This window comes from Chiloscyllium plagiosum, unplaced genomic scaffold (assembly GCF_037043375.1).
Source record: "Chiloscyllium plagiosum isolate Xiang-an unplaced genomic scaffold, Cpla_swu_hap1 HiC_scaffold_37, whole genome shotgun sequence".
Classification (NCBI taxonomy): domain Eukaryota; kingdom Metazoa; phylum Chordata; class Chondrichthyes; order Orectolobiformes; family Hemiscylliidae; genus Chiloscyllium; species Chiloscyllium plagiosum.
In genome coordinates, this window is record NW_028270175.1 from 3,357,517 (window position 1) to 3,372,457 (window position 14,941).

General features: G+C 41.7%; 1 long non-coding RNA gene across 1 annotated transcript; it reads right to left on the reverse strand.

Moving 5' to 3' along the window:
- Window positions 1-8,565: 8,565 nt before the first annotated feature.
- On the reverse strand, window positions 8,566-14,248 carry LOC148139744 (uncharacterized). The gene is made up of 3 exons (XR_015753518.1): window positions 14,047-14,248; window positions 13,793-13,874; window positions 8,566-9,195 (listed from the first exon to the last, which is right to left on the reverse strand). It is a non-coding gene; the product is annotated as an uncharacterized LOC148139744 (long non-coding RNA).
- Window positions 14,249-14,941: the final 693 nt, after the last annotated feature.

A 14,941-nucleotide genomic window follows, 5' to 3' on the forward strand; every position in this document is an offset into this window, starting at 1 on the left:
ACCAGGGGCACAACACGTACCAGGAAAAAGAAGAGGCATGTCAGAAAGGCAAGGTCACAGTGATCATGGGGGACTTCAATATGCAGGTGGACTGGGTAAATAATGTTGCCAGTGGATCCAAAGAAAGGGAATTCTTGGAATACTTACAGGATGGCTTTTTGGAACACCTTGTCATGGAGCCCACAAGGGAGCAGGCTATTCTGGACCTAGTGCTATGTAATGAACCAGACTTTATAAAAGATCTTAAAGTAAGGGAACACTTAGGAAGCAGCGATCATAACATGGTAGAGTTTGGTCTGCAGTTTGAAAGAGAGAAAGCAAAATCGGATATAATGGTGTTACAATTAAACAAAGGTAATTACGAGGGCATGAGAGAGGAACTGACGAAAATCGACTGGAAGCAGAGCCTAGCAGGTAAGACAGTAGAGCAAAAATGGCAGGAGTTTGTGAGTATAATTGAGGGCACAGTACAGAGGTTCATCACCAAGAAAAGAAAGATTATCCGGGGAGGGATTAGACAACCTTGGCTGACAAAGGAAGTCAGGAAATGTATCAAAGAAAAAGAGAGATCCTATAAAGTGGCCAAGAGCATTGGGAAATCAGAAGATTGGGAAGGCTACAAAAACAAACAGAGGATAACAAAGAGAGAAATAAGGAAGGAGAGGATCAAATATGAAGGTAGGCTAGCCAGTAATATTAGAAATGATAGTAAAAGTTTCTTTCAATACATAAGAAACAAATGACAGGCAAAAGTAGACATTGGGCCACTTCAAACTGATGCTGGAAGCCTAGTGATGGGAGATAAGGAAATAGCTGGAGAACTTAATAAGTACTTTGCGTCAGTCTTCACAGTGGAAGACATGAGTAATATCCCAACAATTAAAGGGAGTCGGGGGCTGAGTTGAGTATGGTTGCCATTACAAAAGAGATAGTGCTAGAAAAGCTAAAAGGTCTTAAAATTGACAAATCTCCTGGCCCCGATGGGCTACATCCTAGAGTTCTAAGGGAGGTGGCTGAGGAAATAGCGGAGGTGTTGGTTGAGATCTTTCAAAAGTCACTGGAGTCAGGGAAAGTCCCGGATGATTGGAAGATCGTTGTTGTAACCCCATTGTTCAAGAAAGGATCAAGACAAAAGATGGAAAATTATAGGCCAATTAGCCTAACCTCGGTTGTTGTAAAATTCTAGAATCCATCGTTAAGGATGAGGTTTCTAAATTCTTGGAAGAGCAGGGTCGGATTAGAACAAGTCAACATGGATTTAGTAAGGGGAGATCGTGTCTGACAAACCTGTTAGAATTCTTTGAAGAGGTGACAAGTAGGTTATACCAGGGAAACTCAGTGGATGTGGTCTATCTAGACTTCCAAAATGCCTTTGATAAGGTGCCATACGGGAGGCTGCTGAGTAAGGCGAGGACCCATGGTGTTTGAGGTGAGCTACTGGCATGGATTGAGGATTGACTGTCTGACAGAAGGCAGAGAGTTGGGATAAGAGGTTCTTTTTCGGAATGGCAGCCGGTAACAAGCGGTGTCCCGCAGGGTTCAGTGTTGGGGCCACAGCTATTCACATTATATATTAATGATCTGGATGAAGGGACTGGGGGCATTCTAGCGAAGTTTGCCGATGATACAAAGTTAGGTGGACAGGCAGGTAGTACTGAGGAAGTGGGGAGGCTGCAGAAGGATCTAGACAGTTTGGGAGAGTGGTCCAGGAAATGGCTGATGAAGTTCAATGTGAGCAAATGTGAGGTCTTGCACTTTGGAAAAAAGAATACAAGCATGGACTACTTTCTAAACGGTGAGAAAATTCATAAAGCCAAAGTACAAAGGGGTCTGGGAGTGCTCGTCGAGGATTCTGTAAAGGTAAACATGCCGGTTGAATCTGTGATTAAGAAAGCAAATGCAATGTTGTCATTTATCTCAAGAGGGTTGGAATATAAAAGCAGCGATGTGCTACTGAGACTTTATAAAACTCTGGTTAGGCCGCAGTTGTGTCCAGGTTTGGGCCCCACACCTCAGGAGGGACATCCTGGCACTGGAGCGTGTCCAGCGGAGATTCACACGGATGATCCCTGGAATGGTAGGTCTAACATACGAGGAACAGCTGAGGATCCTGGGATTGTACTCATTAGAGTTTAGAAGATTAAGGGGAGATCTAATAGAAACTTACAAGATAATACATGGCTTGGAAAGGGTGGACGCTAAGAAATTGTTTCCATTAGGCGGGGAGACTAGGACCCGTGGGCACAGCCTTAGAATTAGAGGGGGTCAATTCAGAACAGAAATGCGGAGACATTTCTTCAGCCAGAGAGTGGTGGGCCTATGGAATTCATTGCCGCGGAGTACAGTGGAGGCCGGGACGCTAAATGTCTTCAAGGCAGAGATTGATAAATTCTTGATGTCACAAGGAATTAAGGGCTACGGGGAGAATGCGGGTAAGTGGAGTTGAAATGCCCATCAGCCATGATTAAATGGCGGAGTGGACTCGATGGGCCGAATGGTCTTACTTCCACTCCTATGTCTTATGGTCTAATCCAGGTCTTTTTCAAAATATCATTTCAGTTACATCACATTGTAAACTTTTGCTATAAATTCTGAGTCTTATGATGTTATACTCCACAACCACCTGATGAAGGAGCAATGCTCTGAAAGCTAGTGCTTCCAAATGAACCTGTTGGACTATAACCTGGTGTCGTGTGATTTTTAACTTTGTACACCCCAGTCCAACACCAGCACCTCCAAATCACTATTTGTATGATCTCTCCTCATAACCTAACCCCTGAAATCCAGCTATAATTCTTGTAAACTAATGTTGTACTCCCTACAACATTGTATCCAGCAGCAAAACCTCCTCTGATCATTCACAGGGGCCTGATGTAGGATGCCAGTTATACTTTTATTAATGATTCAAATGAGATCCGTTATTTCTGAGACCACCATAACTTAGTCATAGCTCAGGAATTAACTGAAGAGTGCTCAGTTTCTCATGCCTCTTGTGTCTGATAGAGGGACCCAATATAGAAAGGGATGGCCACTGAGAGCAACTCCCTCCACCTAACACCCCACCCCACCCCTGCCCTTGCCGCCTGCGACCCACAATCCCTCGGTGTAGGGTCCCTCTGTGTCCGGTGCCTCGGGGATGCAGGAGGGGAACAGCTTCCTCTCCCACCCTCACTGACGACAGCCTTTGATTGGCCAGCAGCTCTCAGTGGGTGGGACCTGCCTCACCAGGGAACTGTTTTGGGGGAGGGCCTGAAGGAGATCCCCGCCATCTCTACAGACACCGGACCCAACAGCTTGACTCCTAGCCATCAGCCCTGCCAACAAAAAGCAGGACAAATTAAATCCAGCCATGAGCACTCCAACAGTCTGCTCCCAATCATCGACCATGCTGTCAATTAACAACCAATGCTGAAACCCCCAAGAGGAATTAAAACTCAAGTCAGCCAAGCTCAGTTCAAGTAGAATTTAATTGTTTATGCTTGTTATGGACTAGACCAAACCCCCTCAAAATTCACTAAGATGATAGCCTAGACCCAAACATTTTCTTTTAAGTGTGAGACATTGCATTCCAGATGTAATTTGATTGGTCAAATTACTCAATGTGAAGCAAATCACACTTTATTTTAACTTTACATTTAAAATACAAAATAAAAATAAAATAAAATAATTGGTTTAACTGTAACTATTGAAATGCTTAACAAGATAATATATAAATATTAACTGTTCTAATATAGTAATCTCCCGTAAACACACCTTTGGCAAAGGCAAATACAGTTAAATAGATTGTCTCACATGCAATTCTAGCAGCAGAAAGAGAACCCTAGCTTCTAGCTATAACAGAGAGAGGAATAAGAGCTTCCACATCGAGCTTCAAGACCCCAGCAACTGCTGAAAGCCAGAACTAGAAATCCAGATTCTGTGGGAGCTTGACCCCACCCATTCAGGCTGCTTCTATTGTTCCAACTTTAAAACAAAATTAAGGCCTCACAAGCTGCTTACTTTATTGGCTTTGAAGCAGAGTGTTCTTCACTCTGTCTCAACCTTTCTTCATAAAAACACAGGCCAAAGTACACCTCTTAATGTCATAGTATCATCAGATGATCTGCTGATTTCACATTACTCACAATGAACTGAGTCCTGGTGAATGAGTTACTGCAGTTTATTTCATGGTATATTTTAAAATATATTAGGTCACTTGAAACAATTTATAGTAAAAGTCCATCTCATTTACTAATGTCATAGAAACAGAGAAAGTAGGAGCAGGAGTAGGCCATTCGGTCCTTTAAGCCTGCTCCACCATTCAATATGACCATGGCTGATCATCCAACTCAGTCCCTGGTCCTGTTTTGTCCCCATACCCTTTGATCCCTTTAGGCATAAGAACCATATCCATCTCCTTCTTGAAAACATTCAATGTTTTGGCCTCAACTGCTTTCTGTCGCAGAGAATTCCAGAGGCTCCCCATTCGCTGTGAGAAGAAATTTCTCTTCAACTCATTCCGAGATATCCTTTAGAGAAGAATACCTACGTGTGACTGCAGACCAATAACAATATGGCTGACTCTTAACTACTCTCTGAAATGGCTAAGCAAGCCACTTAGTTGTATCTCAGGGCAACTCGGATTAGACAATAAATGCTGGACAGCCAGTGACATATTCACCCCATGAGGGAATGAAACAAAACTGTGGAAACTGATGGTTTTTATTTATTGTACACTAGCGATAGTCAATAAATTACAAATTTCAATCATAACCTGACCCTCATACTTTCAGGGACTGGATCAGTACAAATGCACTAATTTATTGTTCTAACAGATTTTCAGAAAACTGTCTAAAATGTGTATTATTTATTTGCTTAATATCAGCTCAATGTGTGAATTAGTAAATGTGCTTTCAATCCAAGAACACCAGACAATCTGAATCACAGGGAGCACTGACTAAAAGAATGTTTCTAATTAAAGACCTACTGACTGAAAAATGTGTTCTAAAATTAATCAGATTGGTCTATTTTTAATTCCAAAGTTTCCACAAGAGAGTGGACATGTGGGTGGGAGTGTGTGCTGCTTTCGACCTGCTGCCTGTACCCAGCTTCCCTGCTGCACTCTGGCACGGTCCCACTCAGCTCTACAGTACGCAGCCAGGAAACTGAGCAGAGCTCAGCACCAGCCACCACCTTGTGAAGAAATATCACAGAGTACAACTCACTGACCGGGAACACACAAAAATATATGCAATTAGTTACACAGAAATATGAACACAACATCAAATGACAATGTAGATAAGATTCATAAGCATTTAAAGAATGAAATGAAAATGCCGCTTAAAATATTTAATTACACTTTTGTATTTGGAGAAACTTATTTGCACCATTTAAATGTGGTTCTAATCTTCACCTGTCAATGGGTCTACAATGTGATCTGGAGAGAATCGAGTCAGTATAAAAAGGATATAGTTCTAAAGGGTGTGCAGGGCCAGAGGGACAGATTATTGAGCGTGATAAGGAGACTTGGAAAATGATTAATAAATTTATAGGATATTGGGCGTTAGAAGGGCATTATAGGCCTTTCAGCCATGTTTGAATGGAAGAGCAGACTCAATGGGCTGAATGGCCTAATTTCAAGATAGAAAAGAGACCTAAGGGGCAACTTTTTCAGACAGAGGGTGGTACGTGTATGGAATGAGCTGCCAGAGGAAGTGGTGGAGGCTGGTACAATTGCAACATTTAAGAGGCATTTGGATGGGTATATGAATAGGAAGGGTTTGGAGGGATATGGGCCGGGTGCTGGCAGGTGGGACTAGATTGGGTTGGGATATCTGGTCGGCATGTACAGGTTGGACCAAAGGGTTTGTTTCCATGCTGTACATCTCTATGTCTCTATGGCTGTATGATCCCGTGGCTTATGGTCTGATGGTCTAAATACAGGCACAGAATTGAAAAGCAAGGAAATGATGACAGTCATTTTTAAAACATTGGCTCAGCCTAAATTGGAGCTCAATTCTAGACACTACATTTAGAAAGCATGGGAAGGCTTTACAAAGGGGGATTTGTGAGAGTGATTCAGAGGAAGAGGGTCGTCAGTGATGTGGATAAATTGGAAAGCTGGTGGAGGAGGGGGTTGTGGGGAACCTCGCTAAATTTATTTTGCTGCAGACCAGTATGGACTCAGTGGGCTGAATGGCCTTTTTTTTTAATAATTAGATTAGAGTACTTACAGTGTGGAAACAGTAAGTTTCAGCCCAACAAGTCCATACCGACCCGCCAAAGCGCAACCCACCCAGACCCATTCCCCTACTCCTAACACTACAGGCAATTTAGCATGGCCAATTCACCTAACCTGCACATTTTTGGACTGTGGGAGGAAACTGGATCACTCAGAGGGGATCCACACAGACACAGGGAGAATGTGCAAACTTCACACAGAGAGTTGCCTGAGGCAGGAATTGAACCCGGGTCTCTGGCGCTGTGAGGCAGCAGTGCTAACCACTGTGCCATCATGTGCCACCCTTTTCTGTGGTGTATGTAGTTTCTGATTGCTTGGAGACTGAGGTAACTTTATTTCCCGGCCATGATGTGATATGAAGTTACTGATCTCACTGTTTGTAATTCCTCTCGCTTGGTTTTCCTTTCCGTGACTCGGGAGGGGTGGAACTAGGTGACTAACCCCACCAAGAGTTGTGGTATCATCAAAATTATTAACCCCAAGAGTAATACCTGTAGCTGGCCCCTAAGCTACCCTCAGGAACGGACAGTCTTACCTTGTATCTGCAGTGGCACCTGGTTAGACCTGGGATTACCAGCCAAACAGGACAGCTGTGAGTCTGCAGCTGGCTACAACCCTGTGACACAAAAACACCTCTTAAGGTTTGGCAAGTCATGCTTAAAGTGAAGGTGCCATCATGTGATGGTATCTAAGTTTCTACCACCTGAGGCAGAGAAAGAAGGAACAGAATTAATTAACTTTAACAAATGGTTTGTTGAAAAGACTTAGATAGAACTTTGTATGTTTTACAGAAAATTGTCTCAGGTGAAAATACCTCAGGGGAAAAGGGTCTAATGCTTTGATGTGGGTGGATGAGCATTCCAATAGGTTACAAGAGTAAATCAATCAGGTACAAAAGGAAAAAACTTGCATTTCTCTCGCACCTTTCACCACCTCGAGGTATCCCACAGTGTACATCCCAGTGACTTGCAGGCACTGTTATATTATTTGAAACATAGCAGCACACAGTAAGCTACCACAAATAGCAAAGTTAAAAATCGCACAACACCAGGTTATAGTCCAACAGGTTTAATTGGAAGCACACTAGCTTTCGGAGTGTTGCTCCTTCATCAGGTGATAGTGGAGGGCTCAATCCTAACACACAGAATTTATAGCAAAAATTTACAGTGTGATGTAACTGAAATTATACATTGAAAAATTGATTGTCTGTTAAGCCTTTCATCTGTTAGAATACCATGATAGTTTCACTTCTTTCATGTGTAAATCACAAAACCTTTTTTTTAAAAAGTTGCATTCTCAGGTTAGCTGTTAACAATGGTGATAGCTAGATTTGGCTTCTCCAAATCACAAATAGCAATGTTATCATGACCAGAATCCCACCGATATAAAACAGGATCAAATTAATGGGTACTGGGCTAGAATTGAGAGCTTGGATAATAAAGGGATAAGTGAGACCATTCTATATCGAGTCTTCCTACAAACTGGAAAAAGAACTGGAGTAATTTGAGCTGAAAGATCTGAAAAGGAATTTGGGGCCAAGCTGTGATAACAATTTTGTGATAATCTTTTACATTTCATATTGATGGATTTGTGGAGACCGGAGCAGCACAGATCAAGGCAGAGCTAACAGTAGAAGTTCTGATTGTGAATATGTGAAGCAGTATTGTTAAACAGACTACCAGCTCCACCTGTGACTGAGCATGTGCAAAGGACAGCTGATAGGTTACAGAGGTAGGAAGTGAAGGCAGCATGTCGATATGTCAATAAAATGAAGGTACAGTAATTATCAACTGGAAGAAAATACACGAACTATTGAAGAAATAAAACACTACTTCACAGTGTAGAGACTGTTAATGTGATTGTATCAATTCAGAATAGAAAATGATGCTGATCAGAATTGTGATGGGAAGCTCAGAGTTCTTTGGGAAATAAACCCTATTGAGAGGAACAGATAAACTGAGGTTTAAAAAGTATATGAATTACATAGGTGGATTGCCAACAAGAGTTAGAATAATGTGCAAAGCAAATAATATTGTAAAATAATGCAAAGGATTCAAAAGGTACATTGACTTGTATCCAATAGGAATGTGTGATAGCAAATTTTTCCTCCTTTTAAAATATAGATCAGACCCACAGGCAGCAATAAACAGGTTTCACCACAAGTGAGGTGTGCTTAATATTTACTGACCACAACTCAATTTAGCCAGGGATGTCGTCAATATGCATCATCAGAAAGCAAAGATGCCAATAAAGTTATTTTTTAAGACATGAATATTAAAGTAAGCCATGAGTTTGCATCTGCTAAACTGACACAAACAAATGGATTGAATTCAAAAAGCTTTAAGCCTAATATTTCATTGTTTCAAAGATTCATGCAAAATTTAATTGGATTAATAAATTAATGCTTTACTCCACACCATATATTTAAGAAATTCACAAGTGTGCCACCTACAATTTGTTGCTCATTGAGAGCTTCCTAACTGACAGGAATATCTCCCCATTTCCAGAATTAAAAACTGCTGATAAAGGAACTCTTGGAACTGAAACAAGTCTGTCTGACATGGGCAAGCATTACCATTGCTCTGAGATTTGCCAACCCAACACTGAGATCAGAAAGATTGCCACCAGTCCTGCAGAAAGCGTTGTGTATTGCCCACATCTTCAGAAACAAAACTAAAACAATACAGATGGGCACAAAAGAATGTGTCATCAAGAAACTATTCAAGGTCATGAAAGATAAGCAAAGTATAAAACATCAGAGGAGCAAATAAGGAATGAGCTCCTATCGAGAATTCAACAAATAAAGATTGTCCTACTTGAGGTTATGAGGAAGCATCACTCAATCCAAAGCATTAACTCTGATTTCTCTTCACGGGTGCTGCCAGACTTGCTGAGCTTTTCCAGCAATTTCTGTTGTGTCTGATTTACAGCATCTGCAATTCTTTTGGTTATCGTGTCTGAATTGTCTTCATCAACTGACAAATTTGAGATCAATAAGAAAGAGACTTTAAGATCAACCCATTGTTACAGTAAAATTCATGATGTAAAGCAGATAGATAATTACCAATCCTAGGAGGAGAGAACATTCTGGAGTATGGTGGAGGTGTGTTGTCAGTGTAAATTATTGGTTATGGGAGGGACTGAGCTTCCAAATGTTATTGCTATATGGAGCTCTTTTCAATCATCATAAATCCCTTTATTATTTCATTTATTATTAGATGTTGGATCATCACGAATCTTAAAGTAGAGCAACTTAGAATAAAGAATGAGACTGTCTCAAGGATATTGTTTAACTTCACACCAGTTAAATACAGACATTGAATGTGTAATCCTCCTGACCTGAATGATTTTGTCACTACCGAGGTGTTCACTGACTCCTTCCCTGAGGGAAGGAGAAATTACACATAAACAACTCTGCCCTTGTAATCAAAGTAAGAAATGTTGCCAGGTTGAAGATCTACATTCTCAGAAAGTTCCAAAACATTTTTAAATAGTATTTTTCATTTATCTAAATTGTTGCTATTTATTTATTGGTTTTATTTTAGTAACATATTTCCTCTGTTATGTGCGACAAACCCATCTTGTCAACAAGCAGAACCATAGACACCAGTCACAATATTTCCAGTTGCGCCAAATCAACTGAAGTGAAGGTCAATGATTAGGATTTGGGCTCCACTTTGAGTCATGTGACAGGATTTTTTTTTAATCGCAGCAGGGAAATGGGAAAGCACTGGAACTGAGCCCAGCCCATCGCCACTGCCACTGCAGCCTGTTGAAGTTTGCTTTATTTTGGAATATTCTGTATTACAGCCATTTCTTAGTAGCCTGGCTGACAGCTGCATTCATTCAGGAGCCACTTTGCCTTGGTAAAGTTAAAAGGAGCAGCAAAAGGAAATGCCATGCTGCAGTTCCGAGAGAAAGCTGCACTGTCAAAGATGTCATCTTTTGGGTGTTACCTTAAATTGAGGTCAGGCTCTTTCAGGGGACTGGAATGGGAATATTTTGAATAACAGCTGGGGAGAGTTGGATCCTGGCCAATATATTCCCTCAATTGACATCGAGAAAAGCACATTATCTGGACACCATCACATCGTGGTTTGTGGGAGCTTGCTGTGCACCTGTTGGCTGCTACATTTTTGACATAACCTAAAGAAGATGAGAGCTAGGAGCAGGAGGAGGCCATTCAGCCCTTCGAGCCTGCACCACCACTCAATATGATCATGGCTGATCTTTTGATGAAGTCAGCTCCACTTACCCATGCTCTTGCCTTAATTCCTTCATTGTTCAAAAAAAAATGATCTAGCTTCGCTTTGAGAGCATTTACTGAAGTAGCATCAGTTACTTCCCTGGACAAGGAATTCCATAGATTCGCAACCCTCTGGGTGAAGAGGTTCCTTCTCAGTTCAGTCTTAAATCTGCTCCCCCTAATTTTGAGGCTATGTCCCCTTGTCCTAGTTTCACCAGCCAGTGGAAACATCCTCTCTACCTCTATCTTATCTATTCCCTTCATAATTGTATTTGTTTCTATAAGATCCCCCCCCTCATTCTTCTAAATTCCAATGAATATAATCCCAGTCCACTCAGTCTCTCCTCATAAACCAACCCCCTCAACCTAGTGAACCTCCTCTGAACTACAATGTGACGAGTCTTCAAACAGACCTTCACTGACTATGAAGCATTTTGGGACATTGTGAAAGTGGCTGCAAAGATTTGTGAGAGTGTTTTATCAAACATTTTTTCGAAATGTTTAACTTCATAGTGAACAGATCCTATAAATGGAGTATTTTAGCTTTGTCCCTTGCTTTAAATTAAAGGGATTGAAACTGGTTATTGTGGCACTCATTTTCAAGCAAAACTTGTCAGTAATGCTGATCAGAATGAACATGAGGATTTTGCTGTTATTTAGTTGGCATATGCTCCAGCAGATGCACACTTTCCTTTGTGATATTAACAGGTGATTAAACAGAAAACCATCAACTTCTGATCCTGAAATATATTTTGCTTAAGTTTTGATCCTAATTATGCAAGTTAGTGCCAATGTTATTGTCAAGCTGGCAGCACCAAATTTATGTCAGTGTGTCCCTCTCGCTCACATCTTGACAGGACTACAATCCCAACATGTTTATGGGAAACCCTGAGAAAACACACCAGGGTAAACATGGATCTGAGATACTCCCAGACAGTGGACTTTCAATTTCAATCCTACCAAATGCCAGGAATCTGTTTGCAGAGGAAAAGAAAACCAGCAGGATCAGTGATGCTGTTGACTGTTCTGTATTACGGAGAAACATAGAATGAAGGAGCAGGGGTAGACCATTCAATGCTTCAAGCCTCCTCCTCTATCCAATAGAATCAGGGCTGATCCTCTATTCCTGATGAAGGGCTTTTGCCCGAAACATCGATTTCCTGCTCCTTGGATGCTGTCTGACCTGCTGTGCTTTTCCAGCACCACTCTAATCTAGACTCTGGTTTCAAGCATCTGCAGACCTTGTTTTTACTTACCTGATCAATTTAGAACTGCCCCCACTTTCTCCCTTTAATGCCTTTAGACCTATGAATTACGTTTAACTCCTTGAAAACATTCAATGTTTTGGCTTCAGTCACTTCCTGTCACAGAGAATTCCTAGGCTCCCCACTCTCTGGCTGAAAGAAATCCTGTTTTAACAGAGTCCTTTCCTTTATTGTGTGGAACCTGTGATAACTCTGCCCCATTCGCTGGACAGGAACTAAAAGAGTTAAGAGGCAGCACAGAGTCTGAAGCAGGAGAACAGCCTGAGCCAGGCAGTTTGTGTCTGTGAGCCAGTTAGCAGCAGGTGCTGAGAGCAGAGAGACAGAATGGGTCAAAGCCACACAAGGAATATCATAACTGTTGCAGTACAAGAGGAACGTGAGATCCAAAGCCTGCAGCTCCCTGACTGAACCCTGAGTTTTGTGTTTTATCCGAGAGTCCGTGTTCCCTGAGCCGATTCTGTCTGTACACTCAGGAACAAAAGAGAATGGTCCAGCAAACTAACTGTTTCCTACAATTAGCTGTTCTTTAAAAGATGGGTCATTAAAAGTTGCTGCAAATTCTCTGATAAAGACTGAGTTTCCATTGATCTGTGAACCACATACCACTGCTCCCTGCAGGATAAACAATGTCCAGGAGCTGTAAAAGCCTTTAGAGAGTGTAAAGATAAACGGAGGAAAAAACATGCTTTGATCTGGGAGAACTGTTACACATGTCCAATCCTGCCAAATAAACAATTTCATTTTTCACGCATTCTCCAATTTAACACATCAGCAGCCATCAGTCAGTAAGGTTCTTCTAGAAATTCCTTAATCTTCAGGAAAACCCCCATCACCTTCAGTTCCAGCTCTGGTGATGCTACACCTTCATTCAGTAGCAGGTTGGTTTCTCCAAATACCCCGACATTGTGGAGCGTTATTGCCTGTCTAATCTATGTGCAACTGAAACTGTGGAATATTAAAGGTGAGTGCATTAGCTGGGGGAAAGATCTGAAAGCTGTAAAAGCAGGATCTCTCAAGAACTTTACTCAAAGAAGCAGCGACCTGGTGAGATCTCAAAGTGAAAGCATGATCAGAAGTCAGATTTTTCCAGCGAATTCACAAAATATTTCGATCAAATTAAAAGAGCTGCAGTGTTCAGAAGTTGTGAAATTGTCAGCAACAGGGTCTGCCATAATGTCTCTCCTTTGTCAAGTCATGAAGCAACACACTGCTCCACAGTGACATTTCAGATAGACCCTCACTGATTTATGCTGATGGCATTTCTGCCTTTGAATTTGGCCCAGTGGATTTCAGGATCTTGTTTCTGTTACACCTGCTCTTCTAAATCTCTGAGAAAGTTTCAATTTCACTTCTGTTTTAACCTGTAAAGAATTACACAAAGTAACATGTGAGATCCTGAATACTGATCAGCTGATAGTTATACTGTTGCTGACTCTGATCTTGCACCAATAATATTGAGAGACATCATAGAGACATAGGTGGCGTCTATTCAGCCTTTTAAATCCCTACTAGTCCCTGTAGAACAACACCATCAGTCTGTCTCCCCCAGGTGGAACCCCATAACTTTGCGAGTTCATTTTCTCCAAGTGCCCATCCAATATCCTCTTGAAATCATTTCCACTTTCACCAGCCTCGAGGGGCCCGGCCATAACCACTCGCGGTGTTATTTTAATTTGATTTATCATTGTCACGTGTGCCTCGGTACAGTGAAAAGTTTTGTTTTGTGTGCATTATGGCAGATCATACCATACAAAATGCATTCAGGTAATAGAACAGAGCAAGGAATACAGAGTTATGGCTGCAGAGAAGGCTAAAGTGGTTTTCTTTACATTCCCCCAGATCTCTTCCATAAAACCTTAAGTTTAGGTCCTTTAATCTTTGTCACATTTGCAATTGGAGACAGCTTTTTGTCTGTCTATCTTATCTAAGTCAGGTGTAATCTTATTCTCCTCAATCAAATAACCTGTCAATCACTTAAGCTCAAAGGTGCCCCATGTTTTCAAAACAGATTTTGTCTAAAATCCGAGTCACTCATATACGAAAAGATTGTTTCACACTCACAGTTGATAGATTGTCAAAACGATCCTCTACCCCAGAAACAAATAGAGAGAATGCTGGAGAAACTCAGCAGGTCTGGCAGCATCTGAGGAGAGAGAGAAACAGAATTAACATTTCAAGTCTGGAATGACTTCTTCAGAAATTTCTGGTTCTTCACAGATGCGGCCAGACCTGCTGAGTTTCTCCAGCACTTTCTGTTTTCGGTTCAGTTCCGCAGACATTGGCAGCTTATCAACACTTTGAAACAGGATACTTACCGAGTATCTCATTGTGGCCCAGAATGCAGATTGGCTGCTTGGGCAAAGAGCAATGTACTTAGGCCTAATCTGTCCTCCCTCGGCACCCAGGCACGCTCACTGTCCAGCACTTTTCAGTGAATGGTGAGTGGGTGGGAGGATTTTAGCTGTTTTTCACTCTCACTGGCACAAAGGTTTAGCTGGGCTCCCAACCCAATGTGCAGAATCAAGGTGACTCAGTCAGGTCTAAATATCAGGGTGCAGTGCTCTGCCACACAGAGCAGATAACCCACCAGTAATGTCCCAGGATATTACTGAACAATCGTTTCCTGAATAGGTCCTCGGCAGCATAAAGCATTTTTCTATTTATACAGGCTTGATCACTTCCTCCCTGCGCAAGGTTAATGGATTAGCATCACATCAGCAGCAGCAGTGTTCTGCCTTCATTTATGGTCATATTGTAGGAAGCTAGTGATGTAAAGAATGTTCAAAAAATATCACAATCTTTCCCTGTAAGAAAAGGAATGAAGAATCTAGTGTGAACAGAAATAAACCCAGAAAGCACTGGTCTGTGGAGAGAGAAACAAGTTAACATTTCAAGTCTGATGTGACTCTTTGTAACTGAAATAATGTTTTTTTGTGCTGTTGACAAAGGGAGTGCTAAAAGTAGTCAAGAAGGGTAGGTGTTAATAGCAGAAAACAGGTCAGCTCTGCTGAGAGTGACTTCTAAGGAAGGGTTACACAAAACATTGACTGCTCCACCTCCTGATGCTGCCTGGCTTGCTGTGTTCTTCCAGCCTCCTGCTTATCTACTGCCTCCTCCTGTTGGAATCCAACATCTGCAGTTTTTCTGTCTCTACTTGAGAGCACATCTAAGCAACAAGACACTGGGTGGGGGTTGGGGAAAAGGGATAAT